The sequence below is a fragment of the Nicotiana tabacum genome, chromosome 3 (assembly GCF_000715075.1).
Source record: "Nicotiana tabacum cultivar K326 chromosome 3, ASM71507v2, whole genome shotgun sequence".
In the NCBI taxonomy this organism is placed as follows: domain Eukaryota; kingdom Viridiplantae; phylum Streptophyta; class Magnoliopsida; order Solanales; family Solanaceae; genus Nicotiana; species Nicotiana tabacum.
In genome coordinates, this window is record NC_134082.1 from 209,758,112 (window position 1) to 209,774,407 (window position 16,296).

The following is a 16,296-nucleotide window of genomic DNA, read 5'->3' on the forward strand; positions in this document are numbered from 1 at the left end:
AGTATGAACACTGTACATCCTGGATTAAGTTCTTCCTTTTCGGATTGATGGTCTCATATAACTAGTAAACCATCTGTTAAGACGAAGAACACCAAACTTGCAATCTCAACCCCATAAAGGTCGAGTTCAGGCCAAAACAGGCCTAGCCGGCCTGCTTCGAGCAAGCAGTGGCCCAGGTTTGGCCCATCACGCATGGGTCGAATTTGGGCCCATGATTATTTATTCGACTGACTGTGCACGCAGCCTTGTTCCTGATTTTAGCATTTCCAAATTCTGTTATAAAATAACTTGCAAGCATTAATTAATTAGGACTATCTACTGCTTTCGATTGATAGAGACAAACACGACAAGAAACGTAGTTGCTATAGGATATCCTTTTAAAATAAGAATGAGATGAGCCTCGCCGAATAAAAATACAAATTGCGGGGCCCTCAGTAAGTACTTGTTTTAAATTACTTAGAATTCAGGAGGGCCGCTTAGTGAATTCCGTGGCCTTCCCAAAAATAATAACGCGATAGTCTTTTTAGGCGCGTGTTTAATAATTTACTTTCTTAAAACTTGGGGTGTGCATTTCATGCGACCCAAATCCAAATCCCAAAACGTCAAATAAGATATGTTCCGGATTGTGGGTGCATTTCATGTGACGCAGTCCAAAGACATGTTTTATGCGACGTTCACATTCCTAATAATAATAATTAATAAAGTGGTTAAAAGATAAAATTTGCACATGGTTCATAATTGTATTAAAAATCAGATAAATAAGCTGAATATAACAGTTGAGCGACCGTGCTAGAACCACGGAACTCGGGAATGCCTAACACCTTCTCCCGGGTTAACGGAATTCCTTATCCGGATTTCTGGTACGCAGACTGTAATATAGAGTCATTATTTTTTCCTCGATTCGGGATTAAAATTGGTGACTTGGGACACCCTACATCTCCCAAGTGGCGACTCTGAAATAAATAAACAAATCCCGTTTCGGTTGTCCTTTAATTGGAAAAACTCCCCCTGCGCCTCCCGGTGCGGAAAAAGGAGGTGTGACAGCTCTGGCGACTCTGCTGGGGATCCTTACCCGGAACCACTGGTTCAGGGTTAAGAATTCGAGCTTAGAATAATTGTTGTTATTTGGCTTTATTTATTATCTGATTTTTACATGATATATGCTTAATGTGCTAAATGATGCTTTTACCGCTTTAATATTATCTGAACTGTATATAAACTGTGCCGAAACCCCTATACTTTCTGAGTCTTCTAAATCATGAAGAAGGGCATACTTCGTATGACTTCTTTTCTGTATAGTGTCAAATCCCAATTTAGAACGAGGTTCGGATAAGTTGCTAAGCCGGTGAAGCTTCTGTATTCCCGGTACGCTGCCCCCCTCGGCTCGAGCTGTCCGCTCGGGTAAGCCAGGTCTAGAACAAACACCCAGGTTCTGAACCTAGTATAACAAAGCCACATGCCGGATCCCTAGTAGGAACGTTTATTTGCATCATGTGCATTTGACTTAGGGGACTCAACACAGGGGTTGAGTCCGTCTAGGAATAGCAACCTGAAATAGAAAAGGCCATCCTGATGCATCCTACTCACTGCTTGTGCATTTACTTGCTTCAAACATGCATGATGACCGGTTTTGAATGTTGGGAAATTTTTACAAAAAAAAAATAATAATAAAAAATAAATAATAAAAAACAAATAAATAATAATAAAAAAAAATAGAAATAAATAAACCAGTTAGTTTATCACCCGAACTACGTCGGTTTGATTCTCACCGGATGTGAGATATGTAGGCAACCCTCATCGGGTCCAACTCTTTTTCCATTTTTACCAAAAATGATATACCATAAAGCATATATGTATATATGTATACACATGTATATAAATAAATTTTTTTGTTTTTGTCCAAAGATTTTTGGTTAGAGTCAAAATAAAGGTTTTTGTTTTCACCTAAAAGGTCACCCTAATAAATGTGCAGGATGAACACAGAGCAAAATGAACCATTCTCAGCCCTCAGCGAGGTCCCTCTACAACTCCACATGTGGTGGAATGACTTGGAAGCCGATAGCAAAGGGGTAATAGGAAGAATATTGGGAGGTTTTGTAAATTTGTTGGGTGTTGAGCCGAGGACAGATATTCTTGAAGCTCTAATACCATTTTGGGACCCCACCTGCAATGTATTCCGTTTTGTTGACTTTGAACTTTCACCGACACTTGAGGAAGTTGCCGGATATGCGGGACTGAATGAGAAGTTAAGAGGGCAATATTTGCTTTCGCCAAGGCCAGTGTCCCCGCATGCGTTTCTGGATCTACTAAGCATTAGTCGGAAGGTACAACATGACGATTTATCGAGAGGGTGTTGTGATCTCCATTTCTTGTATCAGCGGTACGGAACCCCGCAGGGTTTCGAGGAACCGAACCTTGGGCTAACTCACGGCGGGAACAGAAACAAATGGGAAGCAAGACGTACTTTGGCTTTTATCACAGCATTATTGGGAGTCATGGTCTGCCCAAGGAAGGACAAAAAGATAGAGATAGGTCTGGTAGGGATGGCCGACGTGGCAATCAAAAGAACCAATAGTACTGTGGTTCCTTTGATTTTGTCCGAAATCTACCGGGCTCTGACTATATGCCGAGAAGGAGGTACGTTCTTCCAAGGTTGCAACCTGTTACTTCAGCTATGGATGCAGGAACACCTCCATCACCGAGTAGGATACATGAACCACGGGTTGACCGAGAGGAATTGTATCAGCGGATTCAAGAAGCGCATGACAGGTGCCAGATTTCCTGAAGGTGTCGAAGAATGGTTTACACGGTTAAAGGTCAACAACATCTGACCAAATTGAATGGGCATTTGGTTGGTTGACTGATACTGAGGTTATCTACATGTCGGCTGAAGAATGTCATGTTCTCTTAATGGGGCTTCGCAGCATCCAGCCATATGCCCCTCATCGGGTATTACGACAACTGGGCAGGTTTCAAGTAGTCACTAATGATGAAAATCTGAGCAAGCATGCCTTGGAATTAAGCCCGGGAGTCATATTCCCCGAGGGGAAGATTAGAAAACTGTGGCATGAATGTAGATTCTTGGAGCCCAAAACCATGGTACGAGAGCTAGCTAAAGGTGAGGTAGACCCAAAGTACGATGCTTGGTTCGAAAGAAGGTTTCAGACTCGGCAAAGACCTGCTAAAAGGGCCCACGTCCAACACTTCACCAATGATTCACAAGAGCAATGGGGATGGTTAAAAAGGGAGAAAGGTTACCGGGTCGAAATCGGGAAGCTAAAGCAACAAGTTGAAAGGCTTGTATTTGAGAACAATGTGCAAGTCGCCTCGGAGCAGGCTGAAAGAAACAAGTTAGCCCAAGAAAACCAAACCTTGAAGGCCCGCCTTCGCCAAGCCAGTAAGAGTAACGTTGACCGACAGAAGCGTCGCTCTGATGAAAGATTGATAGCAAGTTTGAGAAATCAGGTCATCCAAAGCCAAGAAGAATTAGAACAATCAAGAGCTTGCATAACAAGGATGAAGGTCAGAGGGGCAAAGTACGCAATGGCCTGGAAGCAGCATTTGCAACAGGTCATAAGGGATTATGAAATGAGCGTCAGAATATTAAGGGAGACGAGCTCCACTCTACATGATCGGATCGTCAAATAAGCACGAGACGCCCAGGCCGACAGAAGACAGTGCTACGATGCAATGGCCTGCATGGAAAGACAAATGGGGTTGTTTCAGGATCGACTTGCCGACGATGCTCAGGCACTGGGGTTAAAGAACCAACAAATCAGGCAGTTGCTCAGTGAAAGAGATAACATTTGAGCAAGGATTGATGAAATAGGGCATTACATCTACATGAAATGCTTGGCATGTGAGCGAACACCTCGGAAGACCCTCCTTGTTTCCATCATGGGCTGCGTCCGCCGGATTATGAACGAGTTGAAGAGCCTGCAAAGAGACCTTACACCTAGAGCCGCGAAAAGGCCGAATGATGCCTCGCGGGCCCTTAAATTGGAGAATTAGTTTTGGTCAAGTCCTGTTTATTTGGCTTTGGTTGTTTTCCCATATGTTGTTTTCTTTTCGTTAAACCAAGTTTAAAACCGTAGAGTCTGTACTTCTGCTATTTTTATTTTAAGTACTGTGTAATAGCAAATTTTGATAATGAAATTAAGTGACTCCAGAAGAATTATTGTGTGTCTTTGATTTGAGGCAGAACTACGCCTGGTCTGATTCGCGCGGGGACGTGATACGTAGGCAATCCCCATAAGATTCGACCGCTTTTAATAAATAAAGAAAAGAAAATGTAAATAAAATAAAACGCAGGGTCCGGGATGTCGCATGTGGTTTGAAGCAAAGCATGTAGAAACGGTTAACTGCCTAGGTGCATTGCATCCTCTATGTGTTATGATCAAATCTGTTAAGCTCTAACACTAACAAAGTTTGTTGTTGTCTGATATCAGACAGTTAGTTGTTAAAGAATTCTGGCAACACATTCATACCAAACCAGATCCAAAGGACCGGTAGCAACAAACATGACTACTTCGGAGAATAGTAATGAGGAAGAAAGGCCGATGAGCCAGTTGCTAAAAGAAGCAATGGAAAAGATTGAAAGGATGGGACTAGAGATGCATGCAATGCAGCTAGCCCTAGCCAAAACACAAAAGAGCCCTAAGACACTGGGACACATGCCGGAATACCCTCACTCTAGCCCTTCCACAAGCCGCCCAAATCCCCTCTATCATCAAGAAAGAAGCCCTCATGATTCCCAAGCTCCACCACCCCATCAACCTCTCTCAGCGCCCAATATTCCCATTTTTGTGGGACCTACATCAGCCCCTTTGCAGCGAACGACTAGTGAGCCGTTGTTTCAGGCTCACGACACCCAATACTATCCCCCTGAGCCTACATTCCATGCACCCGAACCACAGGCTTACAATCCCCATTTGGAAGTACCGGCAGAGGTTGAGAAGCCGGTTAAGGCCCCTGAACAGGATGAAGTGTTGAGAAAGTTCAAAAGCCTAGAGCAATCCTTCAGGAACTTACACGGGCTGAGCAATCAAGTCAGCGTGACATACAAAGATCTGTGCCCTTTCCCAGATGTCCTACTCCCGGCTGGGTTCAAGATGCCCAAGTTTGATTTATATGAAGGGCACGGTGATCCCATGGCACATTTACGGGGATTCTGTAGCAAAATGAGAGGGGCAGGAGGCAAGGATGAGCTTTTGATAGCTTATTTCGGCCAAAGTCTGAGTGGATCTGCACTGGAATGGTATACCAGGCAAGATTTCAGCAGGTGGTACACGTGGGATGATCTAGAGCAGGCTTTTGCAGGTCATTTCCAGTACAATCTGGAGATAGTCCCTGACCGTCTCACGTTATTGAGAACCGGGAAGAAACCCGGGGAAAGTTTTTGCGAGTTCGGGTTCCGCTGGAGAGAACAAGCAGCTAGAGTCGATCCTCCCATGAGAGAGGGAGAGATGGTGGACTATTTTTTGCAGACATTGGATCCAACCTACTTTGGTCACTTGGTGACAACGGTTGGAAAATCTTTCAACGAGGTGGTCAAAATAGGGGTCATGATAGAAGAAGGTTTGAGGTCGGACAAGATTTTGAACTATTCGGCACTTAAGGCCACAACCCAGGCTATTCAAAGCGGCACGGGAGGTGCATTGAGAAGAAAGAAAGAAGAGGTTGCCATGATCGAGGCAGGCAGTTGGTCCAGGGCTGGCAGGCCGCACTACAACCAACCCAGGCCTCACAGGTCAAACTACCCATACAACCCACCACAAAATTTCTATCCACCTCGAGAACCACATTGTTCCGTACACCAAGCCCAGGTATACACTCAGCCTCCGGTTCGCCCACAATGGCGCGCACTGGCTCCCCAGAACATATATGCACCACCACAAAACACCTACCCTCCACCAAGGGCATATAGAAATCCTTCAGGGGCAGGTTTCCGGGGAAATCCAGATGCCAGGAATGACAGGTTGCGGAAGCAAAGAACCTTCACCGAGCTGGGAGAAACCTACACCGCTGTGTTCCACAAGCTGCGGCAATTGGGTTTGGTTAGTCCTGTCCATACTCGGGAACCGAATCCCCCGCCTCAGAATTTGGATCGTTCAATCAGTTGTGAATACTGTTCAGGGATGCTCGGGCACGATACCGAGAAGTGCTGGAAGTTAAGGCATGCCATACAGGATCTTATTGATGCCAATAAGATCGAGGTCCAGACACCGGAGGCTCCTAACATCAACCAAAACCCACTGCCAACACACCACGAAACTCACATGATTGAGTTGGTGTGTGAGGGAGGAGAATTAAGAAAACCCTCACAAACAGTGATGATGATCCAAGCCGCCCCGAAGGAAGTCTTAACCAGTGGAGGAACAAGTGTACAGTCGCAGGGAGAAGGCGTCAAGCCGGTAGTAATATTGGGGAAGAGCCCGTCCGTCATAGCAAGCAAACCCGAGCCAAGCAAGTTGGTAATACCAGGGATCCTGCCTACACCGGCAGTCATGTTGAAAGGGGTATGTAGAGAACGGGTGACCATAAAGCCGGTGGTCCAACTGCCGATGATTGACAGCAGGGCTGTGCCCTGGAAATATGAAAAGGCAGTGGTGACGTACCAAGGAAAACAGGTGGAAGAAGTCAGTTGTGAAATGCAAGGGCTGACTCGATCAGGTCGATGTTTTGCTCCGGTGGAGTTAAGAAAAACCAACCCAGTGGCGACCAAAAAGCCAGTGTCAGAAGAAGAGGCTGAAGAATTCCTGAGGAAGATGAAAGTACAAGACTATTCTGTGGTTGAGCAGCTGAGAAAAACACCTGCCCAGATCTCACTATTGTCATTACTCCTCCATTCCGAGGAACATCGTCGGGCCCTGTTAAAGATATTGAACGAGGCCCATGTACCCAGTGAGATTTCTGTAAACCACCTGGAAACCATTGCCAGCAAGATTTTCGAGGTGAACAGAGTGACATTCTCAGATGATGACCTGCCGGTGGAAGGAACGGAGCACAATAAAGCTCTATACCTAGCTGTCAAATGTGAAGACTCGGTGGTAACCCGAGTATTGGTGGATAACGGCTCAAGCGCCAATATTTGTCCATTATCCACCCTGGACCAGTTAAAGATTGACCGTGGAAGAATCCGGGAGAATAGCATCTGTGTCCGGGGGTTTGACGGAAACGGAACAGCCACTGTGGGGGATGTTGTACTTGAACTGACCATTGGTCCGGTCCTGTTTACCATGGAATTCCAGGTATTGGATGCCACGGTATCTTACAACTTGCTGTTAGGACGACCCTGGATTCATGCAGCTAAAGCGGTGCCTTCCACCCTACATCAGACAGTGAAGTTCGAGTGGGAAAGACAAGAGGTCGTGTTGCACGGCGAGGATACAACATGCACCATGAGCGGAACCATTGTGCCTTTCATAGAGACCACTGATGACAAGGGTCCTTGGGTCTATCAGATTCTCGATACAGGGTCGGCCAACAAAATTTCTGAGGGAGAAATCATCCCGCACCCTAGGGTAGCTGCCGCAACAGTCATGATGGTATCAGAAATGCTGGGTAATGGATTTGTGCCGGGAAAAGGCCTGGGAGTTGAGCTTCAAGGGATAGTCCAACCTGTTTCCCTTCCTAAGAATCTGGAAACCTTCGGGTTGGGGTTCAAACCAACCGCAGCAGACAGGAAGCAAGCGCGAAAAATGAAGAAGAGGGTCTGGTTGCTGCCTAAACCAGTGCCACGCCTCTCAAGGTCTTTTGTTAAAGCAAGTGCCAAGGGGTCAGCGATCCCAAAGATTCGAGGGCCTTTGATCGGTATAAATGAAGACCTGAATCAGAGTTTTGAGAGGCTATTTGCGGATGTCAGTATGGTGGAAGCTGGAGAAGGTTCCAGCAGAGCAGAGATACAATTTGTGGGGCCTGAGGCCAAGACCAACAATTGGACGGTTACTCCTCTTCCTGTCCGAGGGGAGTCTTGGTAGTAGGCTTTGATTAATGTTTTGTTTGTCTGTTTGTTTGATCGGATTATTCAAGGGTGTAATCCCAATTTTACTTTCGTTTTGTAAAAGTGTGAACCCTTTTTATCCTGCAAATTTAATAAAGTTCTTTTCTTTTGTCCCATTTTAATTTCTTGTTTTGTTCTTTTTCTTTCTGAACAGTTCTCTTTTTACTGGTCCTAATGACATGGCATGCACAGCGGATCTTCGACCTAGTCTAATAAATCAATCTGAATCTGACTCAATGATGCAAGAGGTCGTTTGTGATAATGAATCCGAATGTGACGAAGGGGAAGCCTTCGAAGAAATAAACCGAGAACTGTGCCAATTTGAAGAGAAACCCAAGCCTAACCTAAATGACACTGAGGCTGTGAATCTAGGAGACACTGACAACGTCCAAGAGACCAAAATTAGCATCCACATTGAGCCGAATGTCAGAGAAGAATTGATCAAAACCCTCATGGAATTTAAAGATGTTTTTGCATGGTCATATGATGATATGCCTGGATTAAGCACCAATCTAGTGGTTCACAAATTACCCACTGACCCGGCATACCCTCCGGTCAAGCAAAAACTAAGAAAATTCAAAACAGAAATGAGTGTAAAGATCAAAGAAGAAGTGATCAAGCAGTTGCAATCGAAGGTCATTCGGGTCACTCGGTATCCCGAGTGGTTGGCCAATGTGGTACCTGTCCCAAAGAAGGATGGAAAAATCAGGGTGTGCATCGACTACCGCAACCTCAACAAAGCAAGTCCCAAGGACAATTTTCCGCTACCTAACATTCATATCCTGATCGACAATTGCGCTGGGCGCGAGATCGGATCCTTTGTGGATTGTTATGCGGGTTATCATCAGATCCTAATGGACGAAGAGGATGCTGAGAAGACAGCGTTTATTACGCCATGGGGAACCTACTGCTATCGGGTAATGCCGTTCGGGTTAAAGAATGCTGGGGAAACATACATGCGAGCAATGACTGCAGTGTTTCATGACATGATACACAAGGAGATTGAGGTGTACGTCGATGATGTGATCATCAAATCTTGGCGTCAGGAGGACCATGTAGCAGACCTAAGGAGATTTTTCCAAAGACTCCGGAGGTATGATATCAAGCATAACCCGGCCAAATGCGCATTCGGGGTTCCATCAGGGAAGTTGCTAGGATTCATCGTCAGTCGACGGGGGATTGAGTTAGACCCATCCAAAATTGAATCCATCCGAGATTTGCCACCGCCGAGGAACAAAACAGAGGTAATGAGTTTGCTGGGTAGACTCAATTATATCAGCAGGTTCATCGCTCAACTCACAGCAACTTGTGAGCCCATATTTCGGCTGCTGAGAAAGGACGCTGCAGTAGGTTGGACAGCAGAGTGTCAGGAAGCTTTCGACCAAATCAAAGGGTATATGTCTAATCCACCCGTATTGGTCCCACCTAAGCCCGGGAAACCCCTAATCCTTTACCTGACGGTCTTGGAAAATTCATTTGGTTGTGTACTGGGGCAACATGATGACACAGGAAGGAAGGAGCAGGCCATCTACTATCTTAGCAAGAAATTCACAGTACATGAGGTCAAGTACACTCAACTCGAGAAAACATGCTGCGCCCTAACTTGGGTAGCTCAGAAGTTGAAGCACTACCTGTCTTCATATACTACTTATCTCATATCCCGTTTGGACCCATTGAAGTATATCTTTCAGAAACCTATGCCCACGTGAAGGTTGGCAAAGTGGCAAATTCTGCTCACAGAGTTTGATATCATCTACGTAACGAGGACGGCCATGAAAGCCCAGGCACTGGCAGACCATTTGGCAGAGAATCCCGTTGATGAAAAATACGAGCCCTTAAGAACGTATTTTCCTGACGAAGAGGTGATGCATACGAATGATTTGGAATTACCTAAGGAACCAGGTTGGAAGCTTTTCTTCGATGGAGCTGCAAACTCAAAAGGGGTTGGAATAGGAGCAGTACTCATTTCTGAAATAGGACGGCATTATCCTGTTACGGCTCAACTGCGCTTCTATTGCACCAACAATATGGCCGAGTATGAGGCTTGCATTCTGGGTCTGCGCCTGGCTGCCGACATGGATGTCCAAGACGTTTTGGTCTTGGGAGACTCGGACCTTTTGATACATCAAATTCAGGGAGAATGGGAAACAAGAGATCTAAAACTCGTACCATACCGACAATGCTTGCATGATCTGAGCAAGCAATTTCGATCGGTGAAGTTCAAACACATCCCTAGAGTTCACAACGAGGTTGCAGATGCTTTGGCCACCTTAGCATCAATGCTGCACCATCCTGACAAAATGTATGTCGATCCTCTACACATCCAGGTCCGTGATCAGCACGCTTACTGCAAAGCCATAGAAGAAGAAGCAGATGGCAAACCCTGGTTTCATGATATCAAGGAATACCTCAGGATGGGGATATATCCAGAACATGCCTCTGGAGACCAAAAAAGAGCCCTCCGGCGGTTGTCGAATGGTTTCTTCCTCAGTGGGGGAATATTGTACAAAAGAACCCCGGATCTGGGATTGTTGAGATGCATAGATGCCAGGCAGGCAACAACGGTTATGGCAGAAGTACATGCTGGAGTTTGTGGGCCACACATGAGTGGATATGTATTGGCAAGAAAAATCCTTCGAACAGGGTGTTATTGGCTCACCATGGAACACGACTGTATCACTTTCGTGAGGAAATGCCATCAGTGCCAGATACATGGAGACTTGATTCATTCTCCGCCAACAGAGTTACATACGATGTCAGCACCCTGGCCGTTTGTAGCATGGGGCATGGATGTCATTGGGCCCATCGAGCCAGCAGCGTCCAACGGTCATAGGTTCATTCTAGTGACCATTGATTACTTCACCAAATGGGTTGAGGCTAAAACCTTCAAATCAGTAACCAAGAAGGCAGTGGTGGACTTTGTTCACTCCTATATCATCTGCAGATTTGGGATCCCAAAAGTGATCATCACGGATAACGGTGCGAATCTTAATAGCAGCTTGATGAGAGAGGTATGCCAACAATTCAAGATTACACACCGCAATTCCACCCCATATCGTCCTAAGGCAAATGGAGCAGTCGAAGCAGCCAATAAGAATATCAAGAAGATACTGCGAAAAATGGTGGAAGGGTCCAGACAATGGCACGAGAAATTACCCTTTGCCTTGTTGGGTTACCGCACTACCGTCCGGACTTCCATAGGCACAACTCCTTATTTGTTGGTGTATGGAACTGAGGCCATGATACCAGCGGAGGTCGAAATTCCGTCCCTCCGAATTATCGCTGAAGCCGGAATTGATGATGATGAATGGATCAAAGCTCGCTTGGAACAGTTGAGCCTGATAGATGAGAAAAGATTGGCAGCAGTGTGCCATGGTCAGCTGTACCAGAAGAGAATGGCAAGAGCGTATAATAAGAAGGTGCGCCCTAGGAAATTTGAAGTAGGGCAGCAGGTATTAAAGAAGATCCTCCCACATCAGGTCGAGGCAAAAGGCAAATTCACCCCAAATTGGCAAGGGCCTTATATCGTGACCAGAATATTGTCCAACGGTGCTTTGTGTTTGACAGATGTCGAAGGTAGATGTGTCGACATGGCTATCAATTCAGATGCAGTCAAGAGATATTATGCGTAACTTCTTTAATTATGGCAATTTTTGGTTTATTTGTTTGTATTTGGCATTTGTTGAATAATGAGATGACGGAGGCAATTCTTTCTTCTATCCAAACACTTTTAACCCTCGCTTCCCCATTTGAGCCTTAAGCAATTCTTTCAATACCCCTCTTTTGGAATCACTAATGGGAAAGATATGAAATAAAAAAGAAGAAAAGAAAGGAAAATAAAAGAAAAAGAAAAAGAAAAGGAAAAGAAAATGAAAAGAAAGAAAAGAAAAATCAAGGAATATAAAATCGTGGGAACTACGTTTGACCTGATTCCTCAAAGAGGATACGTAGGCGTCTCACGGCTCGGTCATAGTATGCATCATAGTGAATATAGGATGCATAATGTACATAGTATGCATCATAGTGAATATAGGATGCATAATGTACATAGTGTGCAATATAGCACAATGTGCGTAACGCACGTAGCTCAACATAAGCTTAAAAAAATAAAGTCCCCAAGCAAGAAAACTTGGGCAGAGGTTATGTTTTAAGTTCCAACAAAGGTTTGATTCCAAAAGTTGTAGCACATCACCCTTCAAATTGTTTTCATTTTTATAGCCTTTCTTCAAACCCACACCAAAACCAACATCGACATCCAAAAGACCTCCCGATCAATGTTCGAGAGATGCCAAATCCGGCAAGTAAGGCCGAGAATAATACACTGATCCCCAGCAAAGAAGAGGATCGTAAGACTGGGAATGAGTTGATAGTCAAAAGAATCCCCGGAAGAGAGGGTCGTATCTACAACACCCCGGATCCTCGAAAGAAATAAAATGAGAGAGTCTTATCGGTGAAAACCTTCACAGGCACCGAGAGGCGATGTAAGATGAGGGATATGAAATGAGAGAGTCTTATCGGTGAAAACCTTCACAGGCACCATAAGGCGCCGGGAGATGAGAGAAACGAGAGAGTCTCATTAGTGAAAACCCCTCGAAGGGCACTATGAGGCGACAAGACAGATCGGCAAAAGCTACAACATCCAAAACGGACACTCCTTTATCATCCCCCGCAAGTCAGACCATCGGGCAAATCGATTGATACAAATAGACTGGGTCGGGAATCTATGGTGCACGTCATGATCACGGGGACCAGTTGTGTCCTCCAGATAAGTTCTTTGGATTGTCTCCTCCCACAAAATATTGGTTCAGAAAGTTTTTCTCTTTTCCATATATTTATTTCTTTTCCTAAAATGTGTCTTGAAAGGATTTTTCAAAGCTTACTACCAGAAACCGAAGGGGAATTCATCCCAATGCAGGATAATACAAACAGTCTTAAGGGCCGGTCCCAGGCAATGCAGTGATTGTGCCCGGAAATTTTTGGAAGAAGTAAGCTCCAAAAGGGAGTGGTTCCGGGAGCAGACTCCCACATCATGTGTTTAAAGAGAAAGCAGAAAAGGGGATAAATTGAAAACCAATCCCCAGCAGGCTAGAGACCCCCAATAGGCAACTTTGCCCGCCAACCAGTTATGGGAACAAAGAGCAAGAAAGGGGGAAGGGAGAAAAACGGCTCGCCAGAAAGGCACCCTCTACCACCACGATTAAAACTGATTAAATCCTTTTGTTTGCTGCAGGAAAACAAAGGATTGATGATGGCAGCAAGATGCACCGCCATGGAAGTCACCAAAAACCGGGGCAGAAAATTTTCTGCCAATTGTCGAAAATTTTCTCGGAAGAACGGGAAAGCAATTTCAATACTTTTAAGTTCTAGGTCGCCCACCAGTATAATGCGGGAATACATTTTAAGTTCTAGGTCGCCCACCAGTATAATGCGGGAATACATTTTAAGTTCTAGGTCGCCCACCAGTATAATGCGGGAATACATTTTAAGTTCTAGGTCGCCCACCAGTATAATGCGGGAATACATTTTAAGTTCTAGGTCGCCCACCAGTATAATGCGGGAATACTTTTAAGTTCTAGGTCGCCCACCAGTATAATGCGGGAATACATTTTAAGTTCTAGGTCGCCCACCAGTATAATGCGGGAATACTTTTAAGTTCTAGGTCACCCACCAGTATAATGCGGGAATACATTTTAAGTTCTAGGTCGCCCACCAGTATAATGCGGGAATACTTTTAAGTTCTAGGTCGCCCACCAGTATAATGCGGGAATACATTTTAAGTTCTAGGTCGCCCACCAGTATAATGCGGGAATACATTTTAAGTTCTAGGTCGCCCACCAGTATAATGCGGGAATACATTTTAAGTTCTAGGTCGCCCACCAGTATAATGCGGGAATACTTTTAAGTTCTAGGTCGCCCACCAGTATAATGCGGGAATACTTTTAAGTTCTAGGTCGCCCACCAGTATAATGCGGGAATACTTTTAAGTTCTAGGTCGCCCACCAGTATAATGCGGGAATACTTTTTAAGTTCTAGGTCGCCCACCAGTATAATGCGGGAATACTTTTTAAGTTCTAGGTCGCCCACCAGTATAATGCGGGAATACTTTTAAGTTCTAGGTCGCCCACCAGTATAATGCGGGAATACATTTTAAGTTCTAGGTCGCCCACCAGTATAATGCGGGAATACATTTTAAGTTCTAGGTCGCCCACTAGTATAATGCGGGAATACTTTTAAGTTCTAGGTCGCCCACCAGTATAATGCGGGAATACATTTTAAGTTCTAGGTCGCCCACCAGTATAATGCGGGAATACTTTTAAGTTCTAGGTCGCCCACCAGTATAATGCGGGAATACTTTTAAGTTCTAGGTCGCCCACCAGTATAATGCGGGAATACTTTTAAGTTCTAGGTCGCCCACCAGTATAATGCGGGAATACCTTTAAGTTCTAGGTCGCCCACCAGTATAATGCGGGAATACTTTTTAAGTTCTAGGTCGCCCACCAGTATAATGCGGGAATACTTTTAAGTTCTAGGTCGCCCACCAGTATAATGCGGGAATACATTTTAAGTTCTAGGTCGCCCACCAGTATAATGCGGGAATACTTTTAAGTTCTAGGTCGCCCACCAGTATAATGCGGGAATACTTTTAAGTTCTAGGTCGCCCACCAGTATAATGCGGGAATACATTTTAAGTTCTAGGTCGCCCACCAGTATAATGCGGGAATACTTTTAAGTTCTAGGTCGCCCACCAGTATAATGCGGGAATACTTTTAAGTTCTAGGTCGCCCACCAGTATAATGCGGGAATACTTTTAAGTTCTAGGTCGTCCACCAGTATAATGCGGGAATACTTTTAAGTTCTAGGTCGCCCACCAGTATAATGCGGGAATACTTTTTAAGTTCTAGGTCGCCCACCAGTATAATGCGGGAATACTTTTAAGTTCTAGGTCGCCCACCAGTATAATGCGGGAATACATTTTAAGTTCTAGGTCGCCCACCAGTATAATGCGGGAATACATTTAAGTTCTAGGTCGCCCACCAGTATAATGCGGGAATACTTTTAAGTTCTAGGTCGCCCACCAGTATAATGCGGGAATACATTTTAAGTTCTAGGTCGCCCACCAGTATAATGCGGGAATACTTTTAAGTTCTAGGTCGCCCACCAGTATAATGCGGGAATACTTTTAAGTTCTAGGTCGCCCACCAGTATAATGCGGGAATACTTTAGCTCTAGAGTTTGGAATCAGTAGCCCCACCTGAAGGCGGAAGGTTACAACAGAGAGCCCCAAGCAGGAAAAACAACAAAATCCCCAGCGCCAAGAAGCAGAAGTCTGCCAAAGCAAGCGCACATTCAAAAGGAAGGAAGAGCACGTCTCAGAAGAAGCAGTTCAGAAACATTATGGCATGCCCAACATAACAATTCTGATGAAAAACCATGCCGCTGAAGAAACCATTGAAAGATTTAAGGAAGAAAGCCATGTTCCCAGCAAATCAAGCAAAGTGATGAGAACTGACATTCAGAAAAGGTGAAGGACCAGCATCATCTCCAAGTTCACAAAATAAAGGCGTCAGAGGAAAGCGTTAGCCGACAAGAAAGCAAGGCAACAAGAACAAGTGGAAGATGGATAAGATCTCATGATCCTCAGTCTAGCTTAGCTTCTTGTTTTCCTTTTAGAGCAATGTAACAGGGAGATCGGTTGAGCAGTAGCATCCTACAGCAGCATACAACAGCGCACAACAACAGCAAGCATTACAGCCACACGGTAGTCCCAGCTACCAAAATTTCCCGAACTACATTGACCTGATTCCTGTTCAGCCCAGGATATGTAGGAAACCTCTGAAGCAAAGGTTCGGTCAAATCTTTTTCAAAAAATGCTTCACACGGAGTATTCGGACGGGCAAAAATCGCTCGCTTATCTTTGCGCGAAAACCCTTCGTGTCTTCGTGCAAAGAGGGGCAGCTGTAAGTACGTGATTTTTGCCTCACGGACAATCGCTCCAAAAGAAAATAAAAATAGTGACAAATGATTTGCTGTACAATTTTTCGATCTTTCCGTAGCATGTGTTGTTGGTCATTTTTGGGTCTGTCCATTTTGCATCTAGTCATTATCACACAAAAATACAAAAATATGTGTCAGTAAAAGAAAATTCAAAAAAAATATATATATATGTGTGCATCGTTCGTTCTAGGCTTTTAGTTAACTTACTTGAATATTTGGTGATAATTGTGTTAAAATGTTCCATTGCTGTTTAGTTTTAATTTCATTATTTTATTGTCTATTATTTTATTTTTTGTTTT